General features: G+C 34.9%; 1 long non-coding RNA gene and 3 other non-coding genes across 8 annotated transcripts in view; all 4 read right to left on the minus strand.

Moving 5' to 3' along the window:
• Positions 1-294: 294 nt before the first annotated feature.
• Trnat-cgu lies at positions 295-366 on the minus strand. The gene has a single exon. It is a non-coding gene; the product is annotated as a tRNA-Thr (tRNA).
• A 209-nt stretch (positions 367-575) lies between these two features.
• On the minus strand, positions 576-647 carry Trnat-cgu. The gene has a single exon. It is a non-coding gene; the product is annotated as a tRNA-Thr (tRNA).
• A 210-nt stretch (positions 648-857) lies between these two features.
• Trnat-cgu lies at positions 858-929 on the minus strand. Its single transcript has one exon. It is a non-coding gene; the product is annotated as a tRNA-Thr (tRNA).
• A 15930-nt stretch (positions 930-16859) lies between these two features.
• The window catches only part of LOC117106744, a 20608-nt gene continuing 12543 nt past the window's right edge, over positions 16860-24924 (minus strand). For 3 of the 5 annotated variants that reach the window (XR_004445129.1, XR_004445127.1, XR_004445131.1), the window contains 2 exons: positions 23447-23559; positions 16860-17892 (listed from right to left, as the gene is read on the minus strand). This is a non-coding gene — a long non-coding RNA (uncharacterized LOC117106744). The remainder of the gene's footprint in view (positions 17893-23446; positions 23560-24924) is intronic. The other 2 variants (XR_004445128.1, XR_004445130.1) reach the window with 2 other exon arrangements.

Here is a 24924-nt window from a genome sequence, read left to right on the forward strand (position 1 = left end):
GCGAAAAAAATTGCAAGTTGTTCTCGGGTGGAACTCGAACCCACGATCTCCAGATCACTAGCCTGGCATCATACCTCTAGACCACCGAGCTTGCGCTTGATGGCCAGGGTTGAATTTGAGTCCAAGTAAGCAGCGGGTACTGAAGTGTTGATAGTAATTGTTATTGTCGTGATGGAATAGACAGTAACTGGATTTGCGTCAGGAGAAACATGTATAGGTGTAATTTTGCCCTACCTGACGTGGAAATGTACTGAATACTCAGTACATTTGAAAACTGCGAAAAAAATTGCAAGTTGTTCTCGGGTGGGACTCGAACCCACGATCTCCAGATCACGAGCCTGGCATCATACCTCTAGACCACCGAGCTTGCGCCTGATGGCCAGGGTTGAATTCGAGTCCACAAGTAAGCAGCGTGTACTGCAGTGACGATAGTAATTGTTATTGTCGTGATGGAATAGACAATAACTGGATTTGCGTCAAGAGAAACATGTATAGGTGTAAGTTTGCCCTACCTGACGTGGAAATGTACCGAATACTCAGTACATTTGAAAACAACTGCGAAAAAAATCGCAAGTTGTTCTCCGGTGGGACTCGAACCCACGATCTCCAGATCACGAGCCTGGCGTCATACCTCTAGACCACCGAGCTTGTGCCTGATGGACGGGGTTGAATTCGAGTCCAAGTAAGCAGCGGGTACTGCAGTGTTGATAGTAATTGTTATTGTCGTGATGGAATAGACAATAACTGGATTTGCGTCAGGAGAAACATGGATGTATAGGTGTAATTTTGTCCTACCTGACGTGGAAATTACCGAATACTCAGTACATTTGAAAACAACTGCGAAAGAAATTGCAAGTTGTTCTCGGATGGGACTCGAACCCACGATCTCCAGATCACGAGCCTGGCATCATACCTCTAGACCACCGAGCTTGCGCCTGATGGCCAGGGTTGAATTCGAGTCCACAATTAAGCAGCGGGTACTGCAGTGACGATAGTAATTGTTATTGTCGTGATGAAATAGACAATAACTGGATTTGCGTCAGGAGAAACATGTATAGGTGTAATTTTGCCCTACCTGACGTGGAAATGTACCGAATACAATTGAAAACAATAGTAATTGTGGCGTTTCGAGTCCCACCCGAGAACAACTTGCGATTTTTTTTCGCAGTTGTTTTCAAATGTACTGAGTATTCGGTACATTTGTCAATATTTGATTATGTAAAGTAAACATATATGTCTTTATGGCCATCTCTAATTTGACTGTAAAATCACCTTGACCTAAAATGGACATAACGACCTCTGATATGGTTTTTAACATGAAATGACCTTGAATGACCTATATATTATCCTAATGATAATCACCTTACTATGTCACAAATGGTATATATTCTTGACCATAAAAAACATCAGAATTCTAATTCGACTATGTCACAAATGGTATATATTCTTGACCATAAGAACATCCGAATTCTAATTTGAAGTGATTCTAAAAGCTAAGATATTAATAAATATAGTTTTTGCAAGGAGATAATACCGTGGAGATACATTGTTTGTTTAATTTATCTCTCCACACCCATGGACATAAGAACATACATAACAAAAGCTTAATAGTAAAACCAACTAAGAATAAAAGTACATTACAAAATAAGTGTGTGGAAGGAGGCCAAAATAAGTTTAGAATAAAATTTTAAGCCGTGGCCACCAGTTAAAAATATATAGAAATCCAATATATATATATAACACCTTTAAAGACCGTCTGCTACACACATATATATACATATATACATACACACATATATATATATACATACATACACATACATATATATTATACGCACATACACACACACATACATATATACACATATACACACCCATAAATACATATACATACAAAGCGTTATAAAAGTATATAAAAGAAATTAAATTTAAAACATAATAAAAAAGAAATATATGTATTACTAAAGCAACAATTCATTTAACCTGTTTTTAAACATGATTTCAATCCTAAGCTTTTTTAGTAAATGTTTTACAATATCTGCCAAATGCAGATTGAACATCATCATTAAAGAGATTATTTTTCCCCCAAGAACAAAATTAATGTTATCATCAATATTAGATTCGGAAAAATTATTCCAAGTTGCTGTCTCATTGGAAAGTTCAAGGTCTTGTTTTAAGATAGCTAATTCTGCCTTTCTGATTGTATCAAATGATTTACAGTTAAATAAAAAATGACGAATATCTTCGGTTTCGCCACTTTGGAACAAGGTACACTGACCACTAATTTCTTTAGACCATTTGCAAGTTTTGAAATCAAGGGGTAATGTGTTGGACCTTAATTTATATTTTAGACTTACCCCCATAAAGTTAGTTTTATCAAGCATATATTTTTCGGTGCTTGGTGTAGATTTCATTTTTTATTTTTAATGGCTAAACAATCTATAGGTTAAATGTTGATACCAACATCATACAAATCAATTAAATAAATAAAGAGTTATGAGCAACGGCGGCGGAACGTTATTTAAAGTGGTGAGGTGGGGGGGGGGGCTTTTCATAAGGTCCAGTATGCTAGCGAAGACAGCATCTAGACTGGGGCCAGGGGGCCGCCAAGGGCCCCATCGGTGGCGGTCCAAGGGTCGAATCCCCCTGAAAGGTACGGATATTTTACGAAGTTTATAGGCATGAAGGTACTGTAATTATATGACTTCATATTTGTTGTAATTTCCAGTGGCGGATCCAGGAATTCGAAATAGAAGGGCCCAGTGAGGGTACTTCCCCAGATAGAAAATCTATACCAGGGGTGCAGCGCTGGCAGGGGAGCGGGAGATGGGGCCAGGGCCCCCGACGGGGAGAGCTGCCCCCCACCCCCCCCCCGGTCGGGGAGAAAAAGCACAATTCGTCGGGTAGAAAATATATGTCTTTTCTACATATCATTGGCTCTAAAATCGATTAAATAAGCTCGACCACGCCCACTTTCCTTTCGTCGGCGATATCTGTCCCCTTGTCCCGTCGGGGACCTCGGCTATACCACCTCATCCCCACCGTGGTTTGCCAATCCCTGTATTGTGGTCCAAAAGTAAAATTTTGCTGTATGTTAAGCCATACGAAAATTTTTTATTCCGGGACCACGCACCTCCTGCCGGCAAATAGGAGCCAACGTGAACTCAAAATGTTTCATCATATTTGTAAATTCAGCCTTCCGTATCTCTCTAGTCGTAAGTATATTTTTGGTGAAGTCGGTGTGCAAAAAATGTTAATGAACATTAAAGAACAGGAAATGTTAATTTGACTTGCAGGTTTCTTACAACCAAATACAGCAAATCTGTTTTTAACATAAACTAATCTATACACATTTGTATTGGTGTCAGCAAAAGACCGATGACATTTTCGACTAATTTAATTGATATTCATTTATTCCATAGTCCAGCCGTTCAATAAAACCTACACCAATAATGCACATGATCAATACATGGACGTGAGCGTAGCCTGTAATTTTGCCTACTCATTAGCGTAAGCCGAGCCACAAAGTTTTAGAAAATGACTGATATTATTTTATTTTACTGTGAAAGACTTCGTCCCATTGGAAAAATGTTTTTGAAAATTAAAATTATGATCTCACAGAATACATAATTAATTTTTCTAAACATCATGATTATTTACTGCCCTCTAGTTTCAGAGATTTATTACGAGCTCTAAACACCTTTAAAGACCGTCTGCTCATGGAGTTATAATTATTATGATTTTTCATTTATTTCGCCAGATATAAATATATAAATATACAAATATAAAATTTCAAAAATAGAATTGTTGCCATGTGGCAGGATTGCCCAAAAGTAGAAGATCTATTGTGAGTAACTATTTTTATTATTTTGTCCAGCCTTTATGTAGTTTTAAATTATATATTGTTAAAAGATCACTTTTGTTTAGTAAACCTATAAATAACTATTGCTAGTTAAGTGGCTTATTGAAAAGATGAACTGTGTTCAACTGGTTCAACGTGGCCATATCTTTTTCACTCATGTTCTTAATGTCGTATAAAACTCGACTTTTTTAGACAGTGACTCAAATCCAATATTAAGTAATTTTATTTTATACAAGTATTTAAAAACACCTCTACAGAGTTAAATGACACTAACACACCAAGTATTGTTTAAAACTTTATTTTAAAAAAAGTAAATGCAATATTTATTGGAACATAAAGCGATTGTACTCAAGATATTGCTATTTTAATTCATAATTTTATTTCACTCAAAACGTAATGAGTCTGGTAGGTAAAAAGGGGAATATGTCCCTCAACAAGATGCCTACCAGAGATTTACACCAATAAAGTTATTCTGCGCTATCAGAATAACATTTTTTATGGAATTAAAATTTTAATGTGTACATTTTGTGTCACAACAAAAATGATCATCAAATTTAATACCTAGACTCGTTAGTGCAATGGTTTACTTCTCGAGAGAAAGTTTTAATCAGTCCGACTTTGGAGTGACGATAATGCAATCCTCAGGTTAGGCACACGGGGCGACTGTTTCCAATACTTGGACTTTAGATATTAACCATATTATATATTTGATTACGTATAAGACGACCCCCGAGTTTGAGAAGATTTTTGGACAATTATTGACTGGGAATATGTTAGTAAATTCACATGTTACGCACAATCTGAACGTAAGACGAACATGATTTTTGAAAATCCAGAAATGTATATAATGTGCGTATAGGACGACCTCACGTTTTTCGATCCTAATTAGCTGTTTTAAAATTCGTCTTATACGACAGAATATAGACACAATTGAAATCCAGCCATCACATCTCCGCGTTGTTGTCGTGGAATAGCATTAGAAACTTTTTTGCAACCTGTCTGATATCATTTTTGCTTCTATATCAAAATTTACTAATGACTTCTAATCAAACAGATATGTATTCACCCGGTACATTTCATCAAGCTAAAGCCTTGGTTTAAAAGAATCGCTACAATTTTTTTTTTATGCAATCGTCACAATCATCGATGCAATCGGGAAAGCACCCGATATCGACCAACCAATCAGCATCAACAAAAGCTGTCGGCTAAATAGCGTGTATCGATTTTGTGGAAACCATGCATCGGGGTTCATTTGTTGGCATTCTTCTGTCGGCACTTTTGTTTGTTACTATCAATTTGTTTTTATCTGAAGCGACGGCACAACCCATCAACATTTCTTTGCAACCCAAACATTGGTAGCGACACACAGGATGCAGAACAGAATTTTAAAATATTGTATCATAAAGTTATTTTGGAATGACTCAATCGACTACCAGCTTAATTTGCCATATATTGCAGCATTTCTAGGATGATTGAATCTATTTGGTATAATTGGAAGTTTCCAATTCTCTTTGAATTTCCTTTAGAACAATAGAGCACGCGTAATAAATTGGTAACAAACACGATAAAACAATAACCAATGATGCCTTAAATGCTTTGACAGGTCTTTATAAGCGTTTGGACAGGCCACATACGAATTACATTATTTCTGTAGTAGATTGAACATCTTGCCACTAAAGGCAAGTCGCAAAGCATTCCTTATTGATTATTTCTGGTGGGTTCAAAAAGAAGTTATGGCTTTAGAAACCACTGATAACAAAATTTGTCGAAAACAAATATGAATCATGAATATGTAAAATAGTCAAATCCTATCAAATTTCTCAAATGCAGAATTATTCGATGATGTTTTTTGCGTCAGGAGATTAATTAAGAATGATATGTTTTCCTACCTGACGTGTTTACCGTAGTGAATGTTCAATACTGTACGTTCTCAAAAAATAATAACACCCCCAGTTACGGTTTCAGTCTATGCTATCGGTGATTCGATCGTTCGATCGGTGTTGAGTATTTTTTTTTTACGGTACCCCTATTCTCCCGCTATCTTTGTAGTTTAGACATTGTGTATTTCAAGATCCTGTGTACTACGACGATGTTTTAAGCAACGTTCTCATTCCGTAATTTTTGTTTTGATTATGTGATATTTGTTCACATTTGTTATTATATAATTTGAACGTAGCCTCAGTATCAATTAATTTGCAGTTTCTCTTGTTATCATTTCATTTTCCTTGTTTAATTAATCTACTCACATGGTGTTAACGAGCCCCTTCTCCCGCTTCTATACGTCATCCTCCTCTTCTTTCCTAATTTTTTCTTGACCCATATCATATTTTATACTTGTATTTTTTTTCCCCAAAAAATATTTGGAAGTCATCAAGAATGCTTACCGGTATTAAAATCGTATTCAATTTAGGCATTTTAAAACAATTAATTAACGCGACATATTTAATTTATCAAATACACCTGTAACTTAAATTCATCCAGTCGTCACTACATAGGCCTAATACTGTATGCTGTATCGATTTGTTGTTTTACGAATCACTCTTTAGCTTGACAAGCAAACGTCTGATAAGGTCATTTGAAAGTTTATTGTAGATTCCCCCTCTGAGAAGAAGCATCCATAAAAGAAATCAGAGTCTGATTATTTTTATGGAGGCAACAAGAAACATGCACATCAATGTTTGACAGAAACATTATGACATTCTATAGAGACTCGAACTATGGGTGCATGGTACTGATGAGTTTGAACCCGACCCACAATGAAGTAATACAGGAAAATAAATTCCATCTAGGAATGTGAAGGGAGGGTCTCCGTTTAATGTTGTAATAGTCTACAAGGACGTTTATATATTTTTTTTCTTAAGAAAGGACAACAATTTTGATTAGTGAATAAATGGAATGTCGTTCGGTTGAACTGTTTAAATTAGAACCAAATGCTCTCAGTATGGAAGATATCACTCCACTTTGAGGAAGGCAAAAAGGCAGAAGATTCCACTTTGCGAAGGCAAAAAGGCTGTAGACAAGCAGCATGCAAAAGGCAACCGACTCTGAATTGTGATTTAATTATTTAATTTTATTGATTAGTCGGGGTCTACCAACAGTATTCTTCAAGGTGGAGATTTTCATCTGGTTTCTTGGTTTCGTGACTTCATTTTTAATCATGGGGTATATGCCAAGTGGTCAAGTCCCCATTCGCAAACTTCCTCTCCCACAAAACACCTGTACTCATGGTGAATAGTGTGTCTAGGCACCCCAGGCGGTTAGTGTGAAAACAATGATCGCTTGTCTTGTGTGTGTGTCAGGGGCGGATCCAGCCCGGTAGGAAAGAGGGGGCGTGAATGTCCGAACTAAGTTACAGTCTCAGGAAAGAGCCCCTGTTAATAGGAGTGCAAGGGGAGATTCTCCCTTAAACCTCTAGCACCTTTATTAATTTTGATTTGATATTTGATTAATTTTTAATATTTAGCATGGTAATTTTCAGATAAGCTTTACAAAACAAATTTAAAAAAAAAAATAGAGGGGGCGTACGCCCCTTACGCCCCACTCTATATCCGCCACTGTGTGTGATCTCGTGTATACATATTACGTGTAGTAGACTACTTAACCTTAACTTCTTTTTGGATTCTATCTAAGAGTTACTAACCTCCTATTAATTCGAAATAAAAAAAAATCTTGAATTGAAGAGGACTCCCAACCCAAAATCACCCACGCCCCATCCCCCACACTCAATGCTTTGCACCTTGCATTATCCTCCCCCATTACTACATTCTAGATCAGCCACTGCATTAAATGTTTTAAATATACACACACAAAAAATACTTATAAATTGATTATAATTATTATAGTACGCCTCCAATATCCCCCCAGCTGGTCCCAATGTTTTGCACTGCCTGTGTCTTTCACAGTATATCACATATGCAAAACTACAAGTGATTACCCTATAGGATTGGATTGGATTTATAGTCTATAAGAAGACTTATTTACAGTATGTATAGTGTCTCTCTGGTAGTGATTGGGCAGTAAACCGGGAGACAATACACTACTTTATTAAGAAGAGTGTACTGCATTCTTTAACGTGCATATGGGCCATAAATGTACACGGGATCATTGTGCACCTACCTCAGCTCAGTCCCATCATGGTTTGAATTGTAAAGGTGGGCAAACATTTTGCTCTAATTTAAGACCCTCCGTTGAATTTTCAAGAAAGCAATGAATGCAGATGAATCAGCACTAAACAAGGTGATTTTAGGCAAAATCATATAGATCTAATTAGTCTGTGACGTATCATAAAAAGTATAACTTAAATAAAATAATTGTCTTTAAAATACATAATTTGGTGTCATTATTTTTTTTTTGTGGTAGGCCTTTACATGTGAAAATTGTATTTATTTTAAATCAATCAAAAATGAACTTCTTTATAATTTGATTTGTAAAATATTTATACAAAATGCAATAATTATACTAATTATGGGTTTTTGAGGAGCCAGCGTTCACTGGTAAATGTAGTCTACTATGCATAAGTAATGGTAAAAAGTGTTTTTGCACGGCTTTTAAATCCCTAATTTGAAATTAATTTAATTCCACTATGGTGAAACATTGATAATTAATGCTAAATGCTGAAAAAAATGTTTTTTCCGTTTCATCCGTTCATAGTTACTTCTGTAGAGGCAATTGGAAGAAAAATTCAACGTCTAAGCGTGTATTCCATTATTTTTTATTTGGGGGGGGGGGGAGGAACGTTTGTTCAAAATAGAGCATTTATTTAAATAAAATGATAAATTAAATATTATTAGTGTTTTATGTTTTTTAAATTATGACGTTTACTCTTTCAATTGTGTATTGTATCATGTTTTTTAAATTGTCTTTGCTAAGTTTATTTTGTGAAAAATAAATAAGGTCCTCCCTCCATGCATGGGGCGAATGGCCAGAGTGCGAGTAAAAATGATTATTACATAGCCTGTCATTCATTATAGGCTTATTTGAATTCACGTCTGGATAACTGGAAATTACCTTGTTAACATCAAAATAATTATGTTAAAAGTAGTTTAATTCATTATTGTAATTGTTTTATAAATTGTAAATTGTTTATTAGCGAAGAATTTTGTGTGCCTCTCATAAGGTTTATAGTAGCTTTTATAGACAACGTATAATTTTAATTTTAGGTACAAAAGCAAGGATTGTTTAGGATATACTGTAAACATTTCACTTGCTTATAGGTGATAGGTTTGATGAATAAAATGAGGGATCATCAGCGAAAAGAGGGGCAGATAAAGACAAAAAACGACTTTTTTTTATAATTACCATCGTTCTAAACCATTATTTAGAAATCATATAAATTTTTTAGTTATTTGGTAATTTCAATGTATACAGTATAGTAATCAATATCAATTCTTTTTTTTTCTTAATGTATATTTTTACATTGTAATGTAATCAAATTCAGTCATTCGCTGTCGATTGTAAATTGTATACGAAATATAAATAAATAAATAAATTAATTAATTAAAAATAAATAAATAAAAATAAACAAACAAGCAAGCAAGCAAGCAAACAAATAAATAAATAAATAAATAAATAAATAGCCTTGGCCTACACCTAGTCCTGCAGCGAGGGCGGCGGTGAGCCTAGGCTAACTAGGTTGAAGTAGTTATATCACCGCTGTTAAGACGACCGTTTTTATATCTTTTTATAATTATAGTTCTGAGGGTCGTATTTGTCTTTGTTCATGACTTTTTATAACATAAGAAGAAAAATAGTTATATAAGAAAAGATATGCCTGGCTAAGGTAGACCCTAGCTAGCCTAGGTTGGCCTTAGAGAGAATGCTAGACCTAACCTCCTCCGGGGCCTAATAATAAGGTCTAGCCAAGGTTTAGTATTGTTCTTTAGGATGGCCATACTTTATAAATTTGTATATGGCTAGTTCTGATGTTCTTGATTCTTTTTTTCAACTGACAGTGGCAGATCTAGTAGTAGTGAGAAACCTAATGTCCAAAGAAACATTTGCGAGATAGGCTTGCCCAAAGCAATTTTATTGCATTTTCCGGATATTTTGGGTATGCTGAATCCAAAAATGCAAAGGTCCATTTTTTTCCGAGATTGTCTTTGCGGCCATTTTGGAATTAAAAAATGGTCGCCATTTATACAGTAAAAGTAACCATAACTGAGCTATTAGAGTAGGTATCGACATTAATTTGGTACAAAACCCTATATTCTCAATGTTAACCTGTCCAATGGCGATATTCTCACAAACCATAAATGGCAGCCATCTTGAATTTCAAAATGGCTGCCAGTTTGAAAGTAAAATAGCAATAACTTTGCTATTAGAGCAGGTATCAACTTGCTTTTGGTAGCAAACCATAGGTTTTCGATGTCAACCTGTCCAATGGCCATATTCTCACGAATCATAAATGGCGGCTTTTAATTCCAAAATGGCTGCCATTTTCACAGTAATGAAAAACAAAACTGTGCCATTAGAGCAGGTCAACATGATTTAGGTAGCCAAACCCAAGTGTCTGCAATTATTGGAGCAATGAATCTCCTTAAAAATCTGCTACCATATGACATACTGCTTAATACTATTTATAAGTCTCTTGCCCTTCCTATTATAACGTATGGGATCACGATATGGAGTTCTGGTAGCATGACAAACTTAAATAGAATCCATGTATTACAGAAGAAAGCACTTAGAATCATATGTAATGTACATTATTTACAGCCATCTGCTCAACCTTTTGTTAAAACCAATACTTTAAACATATTTCATTTATACGAACAAAATGTAGCCAACTTAATGTTTTTATATGATAAGGGTTTATTACCAGAATCTTTTGATTTGTTGTTCCGTACACTTGACTCGTACCATAATCATAATACACGATATAAGCATAACCTTGTTATCGACTTAAAACGCACAAATGTTGGCCGACAAGGAATCTCCTGTATAGGGTCTAAGGTGTGGAACAACATATCAAGCAATGTAAGAGCATGTGCTAATATTTCACTATTTAAGAACAAAATGAATAATATTTATCATGAAAGTTATAAGATGAAACGGTACCACTGCCAAGACGGGAACAATTGTATCATTTGTAAAGAAATTCGTCAATAATAGTCAATGATGTTTAAGTGCAATTTATATGTTGCTTTATTGCTGCTATTTAATTATTTATATAATTTTAAAGTGTTTAAATTGCTATCTAAGACGGACATATTATTTATATCTTTATTATTATTATTATTATTATTTATTTTATTTTTCTTTTGTTATCCTTATTATTTTTTTTCTTTGCTCTTCTTCCTCTTCCTCTTCCTCTTCCCCTTCCCCTTCCTCTTCCTCTTCCTCTTCCTCTTCCTCTTCTTCTTCTTCTTATTCTTATTATTATTAATATTATTATATTGATCTATGATATGAAAGTGCTTTAATTAAAATGTATACCTTGACTTACTTTGTCAATTTGAAATAATATCTTAATTATTTTATTTTCGGGCGCCACTAGTGTAAAGCTCTGCTTGTTTGTGGTTGCCCTTTCCATTTCCATTTTTATGACTGTACTGTTTATGTATGCATTGAAAAGATTTGGAATAAATTTATTTTGAATTTTTGAATTGAAACCCTGTGTTTTCAATGTCAAGCTGCCGAATGGTGATATACACATGGATCAAGAATGGTGGCCATTTTGAATTTCGAAATGGCCGACAAATTTCTAACACAAACTGCTTAGTTTTTTGCGAAGAAATGTCAATTATTACTTGCAAAACCCAAGTTTTAATTGCGAACCTATCAACAAATTAACCTGTCTAATGGTTATATTGCAAGTGGAATCATACATTTCTTGGAACATGAAGACAGAAAAACAACACATGTGAAGTACCAAAGAGAAATCCAAAAGGGGCTTTGTCATGATTCTGTATGTCAGTGGTCTATCGGAAAAGATCAGATCGAATGAGCACACACAACTTTAATACATGATTCAGACATCAAAATAAGTTGAGAGAACTAGTGCATCAAAAAAAAAAAAGATTCCATGAGCAAACACTCACCTTAGAGTTATTATGTGGTCATTGCGACCAATAGTAAAGGGTTTGACCACTTAGGTGAACATGAAATGAGGTTGAAAAATATAAATAAAGGAGTACGAACTAGAGCCAACATGGGTTCTTCTTAATGAGACATGCACAAATCAGCAATCACTGGACATATGGTCACACACAACCACATCCCAAATTGGAAATACTACAATTACAGGGGAACTGATGTCGGCGTAGATGAATAAGGATCTAAATGGTTCAGAAGTAAAGACAATAATATTAACAGAGACGAGGGAGTACTCCAATTGTTCCATGTGTTTGAACAATTTTTGTCGACCCACAACAAGACCCAGGGACTCCTGCTTACATCAGACCAGGAGAGGTTTGCCGACACAATACCACCAGTCGGCCAGATCCACAGTTAATATTCCCATGCAGATTAAATTAAATCGCAGTCAATTACTTCTAAAGGAAGAAATCACAATTAGGTGCACAGGGCAAGGAGGTATCGGCAAAGACAGTAGAACAAGGAATGCGCAAACTACTTTTTTGTTCAGTATGGGTTATTTTTCCAAAAAATAAGAATTGGATCTACTTCATTGGTATTTTTACCATTTGGCAATACCAAAATATACTTGTGGGATTGGGGACAACGTATCAAGTTAATAGAACAAAGACAGAGGTTGTTTCCTTATCTTTGCTAATGGTTAGAGTTTAACATCATCAATATATCAATAATAAATAATGGCAGCATCAAAGACACAGATTAACGATTACAAACCAGATAAAACAGTCCAACTTTGTTACAAATTCGACAGATATGATGTTCAAGATTTAGTGAAGTGCAAACTATTACATGTGTAACCCCTCCCCTTGGAGGCTTAAGCTATTAATGTACTATAAGAGCAAATCTCATGATTCTTATGATATGTATTCCAATAACAAAAGTACGGTATTGATTTTAAATAACTTTAAAGAATCTCACCATTGGACAGGTTGACATTGAAAATATAGGGTTTGCTGCCAAAATCAGTTGATACCTGCTCTAATAGCACAACTATTGTTATTTTTACTGTAAGAACGGCAGCCATTTTGAAATTCAAGATGGCCGCCAATAATGATCAGGGAGAATATCACCATTGGACAGGTTGACATTGAAAATATAGGGTTTGCTGCCAAAATGATGTTGATATTTGCACTAATGGCACAGTTATCGTTATTTTTTATGTGAAAATGGCGGCCATTTTGAAATTCCAAAATGGCCGCCAAAACAATCTCGGAAAAAATGGACCCTTGCATTTTTGGATTCAGCATACCCAAAATATCCAGAAAATGTTATAAAATTGCTTTGGGCAAGCCTATCTCGCGAAATGACACTTGGGTCCACACTATAGTATATATCCCCCACCCACCCCAGCAGTCCATCTTTCCATTGATGTTATAATCACTGATCCTCTTACTCACATTTTGTACCACTAACCTTGAATTTTCTAATTAAAAACTAATATTATACTGACTATTAGCAGCATATCCCGGATGATAATGATGTCTGTGAAAAGACGTTAAATATACTATATGAAGCAGAAATAAAAAAAAAATTTGCATAGTACCCTAACGTTATGCATTTTTTAAAGGAATGGAATAATTACTCGACAAATACAGTAGTTGTTACGACGTTGCCTGGAATTAATATTAAGACAGCGAATCGATTGCACATCTCCTGAAAAATGCGCTTTTTCTGTATTATTTGCTGTCAGTGATCGTTCAATTGACAAACTGAGTTAGCGTTGTGTAATAAAGCTTGGCTTAGCACGCTCGCTTGGCAACATCCAATGAGATAAAATATATATATATATTTTTTTTTTATTCCTATCAGTATAACTATGCCATATGTGAATTTCATCCATGTACTTTCATATTTGTGGCGCGAAAAAAAAAAAAAAAGATAACCAGACTGATCCAGTGCATGTGATATTCTTGAGAAATCAGCCAGGCTAATGTAAACACCGAAAGTGGTATATTGTTTCTTCTTTTTTTTTTGCAATTCAGCCAGCATGCCTATTAGTAAACTATATACATTAAACTAACAATTTATAATTAAATGCTTTAGCAATTAACCTCCAACATTATTACTCTTGTACCTGAATGGATTGTCAAAAATACATCCACCTTCGTCATTATTGTTATTCTACATTATCCACTATTAAACATGCTTTTATTCACTGAATGTTATTCTCCTGAAGACGACTGAAGCAACTCAATCGAAACGTCAAGACTTTCTCAACTAGAACAGTTCTTTTCAGAACTACCTACGTGGTGTACCGCAAGCTTAAACATATATAACCTATTCACTATATTTCAAAATACCTTACTTATGCTAATAAGCAGCCTCCCTAATGAATATTTTCTTAAGCACCCACCTTTTGTGTTTTATATTTTTATTCTGTATTATTTATGTAATGTAGTTGTAGCATCAAATTTCATGTACACCTTGTTATGTGGTCATAACAATAAATGTTTATCATATATTATCTTAACTTATCTTAAATCTTAATAAACATCCCTTGCTCCTAAAAAATTAATCAGTACAGTATATCAACGACTTAATTTTCTTTCAGTTGCATCAGTTATTCGTGAGAGTAATAGTTAATTATTATTTAAATATTGTCTTCCAATAATTGTACTCGACTACACATTGTTACATAATCTAGGCTTCATTCATGGGTTACTCTGCATAATATTTTTTTCATTCAAAAAGTGTTCCTTGGATTTTCCAAGTTACTACAAGTGCCTGCTATATTCCCACTGTTTTCTTAAGCTCCCCACTTGAATAAGCGCTTCTCAAAAGGTGTAAAACACATTTTTAAGTGCCCCGGGCGCTTGTTTGTGCAAGTATTGTACAGTAAAATAAATTAAAGTAGTTTTCTGGGAATACTAAAGTATTATTAACTTTAAATTTACTTTCTGATTATTCATAGCCACTATAGTGTATGGTGGTGGTTTGTCGCCACCTTCTCAAATGGCCATATTTCCTAAAGAAAAATGCTCTACACCAGCGTTAAATTCAGTCAGGGCCAGGCCTTGTGTGCAAGAAACTGCTGACTATATTATAAAAAAAAAAAAAGGATTATTAAAGTAATGTAAATTATTTTCTTTTACTGACTTTGTTAACTGTATATAAAGGATTTAATTTGATATATCAAATCAGACAACAGCTGGGACAGAATAGCACCTTCACTCAACCATCAATTTGATTTATCTTTATTTTCATAAAACATTACCAGGTTTGACTTCCAGTTGTATTTTACAGTATACAGATTAATCATTTAAAGCATGATCAAGAACAAGTATCAAACAACTGCTTAATTACCAATTTATTTGAATAAACACCCCATCCAAAGCCTCATTTATAATAAACACCTCCCTCGAATAAATGCCCCAAGTTTTCATATTTTTCCTCGAATAAGCACTGCCATCCCTTCCCCCACCAAATGACTGTAAACAAAATCATTCTCAACACTTTCTATCAATAATAAGCTACTCCAGTAGAATTACCTTTTTTAACGTGGTTTGGATCAATATGTCTATGATTATGCAGTAACATATTTTGATAGTAATTATGTGTTGCATTTCCACATTAAGGAACGTTATTTGAGTATAGTGTATCCTTTTTATATTAAAGAAAAACCCACCCCTGAATAACCACTCCCTCAAAAACCCTTCTCAATAATTATGTATTATTTATTCGAATAAATATGGTACATCAATATTAATCTTAAACAAAGTACCATACAGTACATGTTCTAAATACTAGTGTCCAAGTACCTTAGTACTTGGGTTTCTGGGATGGGTACTTAGAGTATTAGTAAGAGTGCTAGTTAAATACAAAAAATACATTTTTAAATTATTACATTTCTACATGAATTTGATTTGACATCAAGATAACCCAATACAGCTGATTTCCACTGGTATTTGTTAGGTGAGACTTTATTCCTTGTTTCATGTACTTATTGTTTTTAAGATCATCGGAGGAGGGCAGAATAAAAATAAAATTTTGTTTTCAAAAACATCCAGATGGAGGAGAAAATAAAAGTAAAATGTTATTGGTGAATGTAAAATAGGATGGTTAAATGATTCAAATTTATATAATTAGGATGAAATATCTTATATTTGGAGATTTCAAGCCAGCGGAGGGCGTAATAAAAATGAAGAAAAACTTTTATTATTTTTTTTTAAATTTCCACGTTTTCATTATAGCGGCGTTCGCGCTAATTGGACAAAAATAAAAAATTTTATTTTTATTCCAAACCATCAGTATTTGTTAGACAAAGAATACTAATTTTAGTCTTCAAAAATAAAGTAGCATCTCTTCATTAAATACAAGTACCCAAAGCAATGATTTCAGTGGCGTAATGATGGGGCCTGGCGGTGAAAACAATTTGTGGGCCCCTTGCATTCTGTAAAGTAGACAATTTCAAAAATATTGTGCGACTATTTAACAATAGTATTTGCACACTTAATAGCTTTAATATTTGTATGCAACATATAAATTAAGTATATGAATTTCATTAGCATGCAGTTCCAATGAAGATATGCTATATAAATAAACATTATCACCCCCAAATACTGGTATGAGAGAAGTCCTGAAAGAGGAGAACGACTTTCTAATAGGCCTTAAAAAAAAAAGCGCCAATTTCCAATTTAAATTTTATCATTGTCTATGGTCTCAAGCATTTCTAAACAAAAAAACTAAACACCACCCCCACTTGTTGCGTGACATATCCCATGGCACCCTCTACCCAGATTTTTAGCTACATTTGTCCTAGTCATATAAGGTACCAACATTTTAATAGTTTAAAAGACAGACAAAAATTTACTTTACCAATACTAATTTTTTAGCCTACGACTTCTGAATCGCTTTTTCTTCTGGTCGTCTCTAATAGGCTTTCAAGAAAATACCAATATAAACATGGTTAGGTAGACAAAATAATTCATTTTAATAATAAAATATCACTTTGATACCACAACTTATATTGCTCAGAAACGTCTGAATAACATCAAGGACAATCTGAATAAAATGATAATCATTCTTTATGGTCTACTCGATGGTCCTTTTCCATCCAAATATCCGATTTATTACTAGGGCTATACACATTGTTTTAATCGATTTTAACATGTATTTATGTAATGTCTTTACATGTATTTCATAAGCCCTACTATGGTGGTTAATTATGTATTTAATTCTTTATTGCCATGTGATGGAGGCAGATTCTATGGCATGTGGGGATGCAGCCGGCTGGGGTGGGGGCCCATCACTTTCGAAAATGTACCAAGTGTATCCGGGGCTGCCAGTGACTGACTAAAAATTTGGGCTTTTGTGATGGGCACTTTTGGTGGAGTTCTAAATTAATAGATAATGGATGCTTAAAAAAATGCAATTTCTTTTTTATACAACACAAATGTTATGAATTTAGTTGCTACAATTAATGCTGAAGCGCTTAGAGGCTTTGTTAAGGCATTAGGCGCTATATAAGAACGACATATTATATTATTATTATTAGTCAGAATAGTGGCATGGAAGTCAACTATCAGGGCATTGATAATTGTACAACACTCATTAAAACTGGGGCAGTGACTAAGGTTTCACTTAATGATTGAGCATTTGTATATTAAACTAGAGCAGTTCCTCTTTTGAGCACATAAGAATCTAGCTCAGTTTAAAAAGCTCTAAAATGTGCCTATCCATATTAATAACCAAATGCAAAATGCTACATAAAACTCCAGTAATTGCTGAGGGTTTGATTTTATTGATTCTTGCTCCCTTAAATTTGCCTGAGACGAATTTGCATAATAATCATAATGACCTTACAAATTCTTTTTTTTTTTTTTCCCTTTGTTTTTTGGGCTCATTGAATATACTGTTTTACAGCTTTTACTTCTTGTCGTTTTCAGCAATCCCCTCAAGAATTGGTGTATTTATCAGGAAGGCCTGTACAGTCTTCTTGCCTATAAAAAAAATGAAAAAAATATTATGTTTTAATAGTAATACATTAGTTGAAAGCATCATCAAATATATTTAAAAACTTTCTGTTACTAGTACGTTTCACGATATTAGACACGCTCTGTGTACTGATCACTACTGATGTTGCTAGAAATACAGTAGCCAAGAATTATCATAGCCGACAGGCTTGTTTGCAACGTGCAATGGCCTTAGTGATAATGGAGTTGTTTGCCTATATAATTGCGTATCATTTCTTTCGATCAGTTGGACATCTTTTCGTGTCTAGCGCATGCTTAGTACACGTACTACCATGGAGGAAATTTCATTTGAGTGATTCTCTGCACGCAATGATTGGGCATGTTTTGGTCTTATCAAAATCATTTGCATGGTGAGGTGGTTGGCAGCCTAGTGTCTGTCGTGGACAGGCCTACACCGATTGTTCAGTAGATAGAAATTTGTTTTGTAAATGATTCTCAAAAAAACTGCCAAAAAAATAAAGTAAGAATTTAACACTGTGTAGGCATCAAATACAAAATTAATTTTTATTCGCTACCTGTTAAACTAAACTGTACATATAAGTGCTGGTATGTCAGTGTGTCTGATACAAATTGTGAATTGGTGCTAGAGTTCGCAATTCCCTCTGGGAGTGTATATTTTTATTTGGCTTTGCATAGTATAGCCCAAATTAGACCAATCTGGGATTGGCAATCCGCAATAGAATGTTTTGGATAGGCAAATTATTACTTTTTTTTTTATAGATTTGTTGTCACCACCCTGCACAGAGGATTAAAGCCTTTGAAACCCCTAAATTGTTATGCCCCCTGGACCACTAAAGAGATTTTGAGAGATGCCTGACCACACTTTACTTTGCTCTTGTTGGTAACTTCGGACCCCTCCCCCCCCCCATTGGGCAAACCCTGGTGCCTGGTGCACCCCTGCCACTGCTTGGTGGTGCAGAATGTCATTGCAGCTGGACCCCCTCCCCAGCATGAAATTGAAATGTATTAAAAGAATACAAATATTAAAGATTACGTTAAAACAGCGTTTATTTGATGAAAATCGGTTGAGTATTAGCAAAGTTATGCACGTAATTCATTGGATATCAGCCATGTAGGTTTTGAGAGAACAGCTTCTGAAGATTCAAAAATCAATAATATATTATCAAGATTTGTATATTAACAATAATTTTAATATACTTTTGATAGTGATTGATATTTTGCAGAAATGTACTTCAATACAGTAGAATATGCTGATGTTGTGTGGCAGGGTCTCACTCAAGATTTAAGTAGCACCATTGAAGTGATACAGAAAAGAGCATGCCATATCCTAGGCAGAAACTTCAACTCTTATGAACATGCTCTTGGCCTTTGCGAACTCGAACTGCTCTCGGAAAGGAGGGTGGGACACTGTCTCAAATTCGCCAAGGGTCTCACTTCAACATCACATTCTTATGATCTTGTACCACGTACTCGTTATCACAGCCACAATAAAAACCTCCGCAATGGTAACAAAATCACGCAATTTAACACAAAAACCAATAGATTTTTAAACAGTCCAATCCCTTATTATATTCGATTACTTAAATGATTTATAACTTATTCAGTAATATTACATTTGATGATTTGAGTGTGCCACCCTCCTTCCCGATTGGTGCTACCAATTTTCGGTTCTATTGGTACTTTTTATATGTAATTTTTATATTTTTGTGTTTTGATATTTCTATTTTTGTATTTTTTATATATTGCCTTTTGTTATATTACAAGCAATTTGGCCCATTGGGCCACCAATTATAATACTGGCATGTGTTGTTTTTTAATAAAGTGAAAGTGAAATTTTTTATAAAACGCAAAAACATTACGTTTCGGGTGCTTGTGGGAAATTGCAACAACTGGGAGGGTTTTAACCAGAGCCTGTCACAAATTATACAGTAAATATTATGAAAAATTTCTGCAAAATTTATCCTGTTATCTACCCCTTAAATAATTTACAACGTTAAGAGGTAACCAGAAATTGGACCTCTGCATGTGAAAAGGCATTCAATATAGTAAAGCTTATGAATAGCAAGTTGTTATATCACTATGATGTGAATATGCGAATGCATCTGGTTGGTGGCTTATGGTCTGGGAGTAGTGATTTCACATGATTTCAGGGTTAAAATTCAAGTGGTTTATGGAGACAGATTTTGGACCTTGAATATATGAGGTTAAATTGGATGAATCTCTGGTACTACTGTAGGTATGTTCGTATAGATCATATGTTGTTTAGTGCTGAATACGGTCATTTTAACCCAATCGGTTTGAATATCCTCCATTGGGTCAAGGATTTCCAGAGTATGCTACATATTTCTCTACCAAACTGTGCTAATGTCACTCACAGACAATAATATTTATCATTATAATAACAACAGTTTCAGAATAAATAGCACATACATTGCATTGAAATAAAAAAAAAAATTAGTGGCAAAACAGGGCAGGCACGTGCCCTCCCCCCTTTCCCCGTGTCGTCCCTCTCCCCTACTGGATTTTCCCCAGTTGTGTTGGGCTACCCTCTTGTAGGTGAAATATACAGTAGGCCTAGCCTAGTTGGACATGAGAGAAATGTTTCTCTTGAATGAAGTAGGTAGATGCATGTAAGGCTATGTATCTGTACTACTGACATTCAAAAGAACACATAGATAAAGTTTACCCTGGCTTTCGCACAGACGGGTTCCCATATTGGGAGAGTCATGAGAGCTAGCTTGTTTTGTCGCTGGAAGATAAATTTTAGATATTCAAAAAGTTTTTGTTTTCTAGGTTCTTTGAAATAGACTTGAGTGGAGTTGAATAGCTTGGTGGTTAAGATGCTTGTATTCCAATCCCAGGGTCATGGGTTTAATTCCTGTCAGTTGCAGGACTTTTTCTCACGACCAAAACAACTCCACTCCCTAAGCCTCATATTGAGATTTAGTTTGTGTAAAGCATCATGTGTGTATGTTTGTCTTGTGTGTCGTGGACTGTTTTATGTGTACTGGGCCTCTGGGAGAACAGTAATTTGTTACTGAAGAGGAAACCCAGTATAAATAACAAATAAATAAATAAAACTTTGTGCATTATGAGACGTCTATTATTGAATACACTTTGAATTCATAGTTTTTCCCTACTTTGCTATGGACAATTAAAAATTATGATGATGAAGATGATGATGACAATGAGGAGGAAGCTGTGCAAGGTTAATTAACAGGCCCTTTTATGTGTCAAGTGTCAAGCGAGGCCCGTAGCCTAAGTTACGGTTGGGAATTTGGAGACATCGTTGTCGTCAAATGTTCAATGCACACAGTCAGACAATAGATAGTTTATGATATCTGTTTTGTACTAAAAGTAATCTGAAACCCATAAAACATCAGTTCAGGCATTCATTTATCTGTCTGTGGAAAATATAACATATGAATCATACAAAATAAGAAGAATTAAAATTAAATAAAAAATATGTGAATATCTACACTAAATCAAAATGGAATATTCACTGCCTGTTGGATCCCAGTTTTAGTATGGCAGGGGTTCTGAAGGCTTTACAGTACAGTATAACCAATCCACCGTATTTCTGATAGATTGCTGATTAAAATGTAAAATTTAAGAATTTTTATTCAGTACATTTTCAAATGTTATGTAAATCTCATATATCCCAGTCTAATATGATCACAACATGGAAGTCCTCTCCTTTAAACTTCTAACCTACTAAACTTTGCGTATCTCAATATACATATATTTCATTAAATCAAGGAAATCCACTCGTTAAATTAGTATATATAGTATAGAGAATTTTGTCTGTCAATCTCAGATATCCAAATTTTAGGTAATTACGTTTTATGCATGCACCAACATGAAAACTTTAATCTAATAACTTTGATATGTATATGTTTTATGTTGTTTGTTGAATGGACTTCTTTAATAATAATATTACAGTCTAATATGACCACAACATAAGGAAGTCCACTCTGTAAATGTTCAGCATAATATTGTACAGAGAATTTCGATTGTTTATCAATATCACCATGTTAGATCCAAATCACGTTTTATGCAAGCACCGACGAGGAAAGATTAAACATAATAATTTTGATATGTACATGTTTTATGTTATGTGTTTTTGGTCTTAGTTTAATAATATTACAGTTTAATGGCTTAATGTAATAATATTACAGTTTAATGGTTTACAGTAATATTACAGTTTAATGGCCCCCTTAGCGGCCCCCTAGCCCCAATCATATCGACCAAGATTCGAGAGATAGAGGATAGGCTCTAGCTATGCTAACTAAACCTGAGCCTACTGCAGGCCCCTAGGTCTAGGCCTATCTCTCATTGACATCATAGGCTAGGCCTGTGTAGGGATAGCCGATATGATTAAGGCCGAGCTTATACCATTGCTTGTGCCCAAGTGTATCTTTTTTTTATTCCCTCATGGATTTCTAACACACTACTGATGTTTCAAGCCACAAGACTACAGTAATATCCAGTACTTAACGCAATGGGTACTCCAAAGTGGTACGGGAACATGCTGCTCACTCATTTTGTTGACACAAAGCACTGCACAGTGATGTAATGAAGCTGCGAAACATAGACTGGTTCTTTGTCAGTCAGCCACAATCATCTTTAAACCTAAGCACTGCAGTACAGAATAGATGGAATTAAGTGGTTTTTGGCTGTTTTTTTGTTGTTATCCAATATCCAGCCTGAAAAGTAGCAGAATGTTGTCGTGACATATAGGAACCCATTGTATGAGATATGAGCACATTCCTGCCAGCAGTTTCAGAGGAGATAGGTAAAGTTACGCGGAGGCGATTAGTAGTATTAATATATAGATGATAATAATAATAAAAATAATAATAATGTTATATTTATATAGCGCATATTTCACATTGACCCTATGCGCTTTACACAGAAATAATATAGGCCAACCGAGACAATAATAGTAATAGGTTGATTTATAAGGTACAAATACATAAGGTAAAGGAAAAGCAGAAAACTTGATAGATTCAGAGAATAGAGAAAATAAAATAGAACAGACTATCCTAAAATTAACCCAAAAAAGGGAAAACCACATAAACAGACTAGTGCAAGGAACCACAACCATTGCACTGTTTTCTAGGAAATTTGAAACCACTGGTGGTCAGTACTTCCATTAGGTGCTGTAATTGTTTTGGCATCTAACTAGCCTACCATAAAACAGAGGTGAGAAACAAGACAGATCATAGGAGAAAACATGGGATCACAAGGATGCAAAAAGGTTGAGTTTTAAGCTGCTTTTAAAAGTAGCCAAGGAAGGAGACTCGCGAATATAAACTGGGTGATCATTCCACGGCGGCAACACAAAAACACCTTACCCCAACAATTTTTAAACGGCTTTTGGGTGTGAAAAGTGTTTTAAGTAGTTTGGCGTGTTCTTTACATGCTGTAAGTTGCCCAGTGGTGAAGTGTCTTGTATACAAAGAAAAAATCTTGAATGCAATTCTGTTAGTGTGGGTGTGACATGCTGTGATCTAGGAATGAGTTTAACAAGACTCGTAACAAGATTCATAATCCTTACTTGGTAACGATCCTCAGGCACCATTTTAGCTTTTATTGATTATGTATGAAAGGAATTCTTGCATTATGTACCACACGAGTCAGCTGCCTTCCATCTTGTAAATGACCTTAATACTAAAAAAAAACATAGTACAACTCAGTATAATAATACATTATTACAATGGCATTGTTATTATTAGCACTGATCACAGCCCTCATCCTAAAGTTAAAGGTTACTCATCAACATTATGTTATGATTCAAATTTTAAAAAATGGGTGTTCCTCACTTTGACCAACAAAAAGGTTTAAAACAATTTTTTGATAAAGCTTTGAATTCATAAAGTTGTCTTTTGAATTTCCATAATTCTACATGGAGACTAGGGTAGTGGTGGACCATCAAGGCAAGCAAGGTATGCAGTGCATACCCTGGCTAAAACAAATAAAAAAATATGTTAGTACAGTTTCTCCGCTTTATTTAGGATTTCTTAGTCAGGATCTTATACACCCTAATTTTTCAAGTGGAATGCTATTCATTGGAATAGCAAAGTTTTTCAATGTTTGGCCTACTTTGGTACCTAGGATAAGACACAGTCGGGCCTAACGCTTTGTACTTAGAATTTCCGCATGGCTGGTCTTTGATATCAGCCAATCACGTATTCAGTGAATCAATGGAAGTCAGAGCATACCCTACAACGCTTAAACTTGCTATTGTGACAACCGTGTGGTGGCGTCAGAATAACCAATTTAACACTGGAATGCAAGCAGTGCTTCCAATGTGCGCATGCTCTTCTCACAAATCGGGACCTCCACTGCCGATCGGGTATTCTATCTACTACAAGCCTAATCTGAATCGATTAAAGTTTAAATATATTTACATACATATGACCGGTATAGAAGAAACTTAGAATTATTATTATTTGAATTGAAATTTGTTAAAGTACAGGAATAAGAATTCTTTTGAAGGGAAGACAACCATGCCGGTATTAAAAATAACATGCATTGTATTTTGACTATAAAACGCAATCTGATTCTGTATAGTAGTAGGCTTCCAAACTTTTCCTATCCCTAGCAGGCCCTAGCATCAGTGGCGGGTCTTGAAATGGAAGGGAGCTGATGGTGTCAGGAAGGTAAAGTGGGGGCTCGGTGATTATGAGGGATAACTCGCAAAATAAGGTGATATGAGGTGATTTTTAATTACTTGAGCATGATTTGTGGGCGGGGGCGCAACTGGGGGATGGGCGAGTATTTTTTTAGGGGTAGGGGGAGGACGTGCGGCCCCTTGTACATCCTAGATATGCCAATATCTAGCATACCCTGCAATTTACCCTACAGTCCACCACTGGACTAGAGTGGCCACTAATAATCTTCTAACATTTTTCAATTTCTGAAGGTTCTTAATATATAATACACCAAATTATTCACCAAAGATAACGTCATCACAATTTCCTTTAGTGGGTATGAAAAAATAAAAACATCGCACGAAGAGCTATGATATGCTAA

The sequence above is a fragment of the Anneissia japonica genome, unplaced genomic scaffold (assembly GCF_011630105.1).
Source record: "Anneissia japonica isolate Jap-2015-1 unplaced genomic scaffold, ASM1163010v1 scaffold1880_len88167_cov131, whole genome shotgun sequence".
Lineage (NCBI taxonomy): Eukaryota > Metazoa > Echinodermata > Crinoidea > Comatulida > Comatulidae > Anneissia > Anneissia japonica.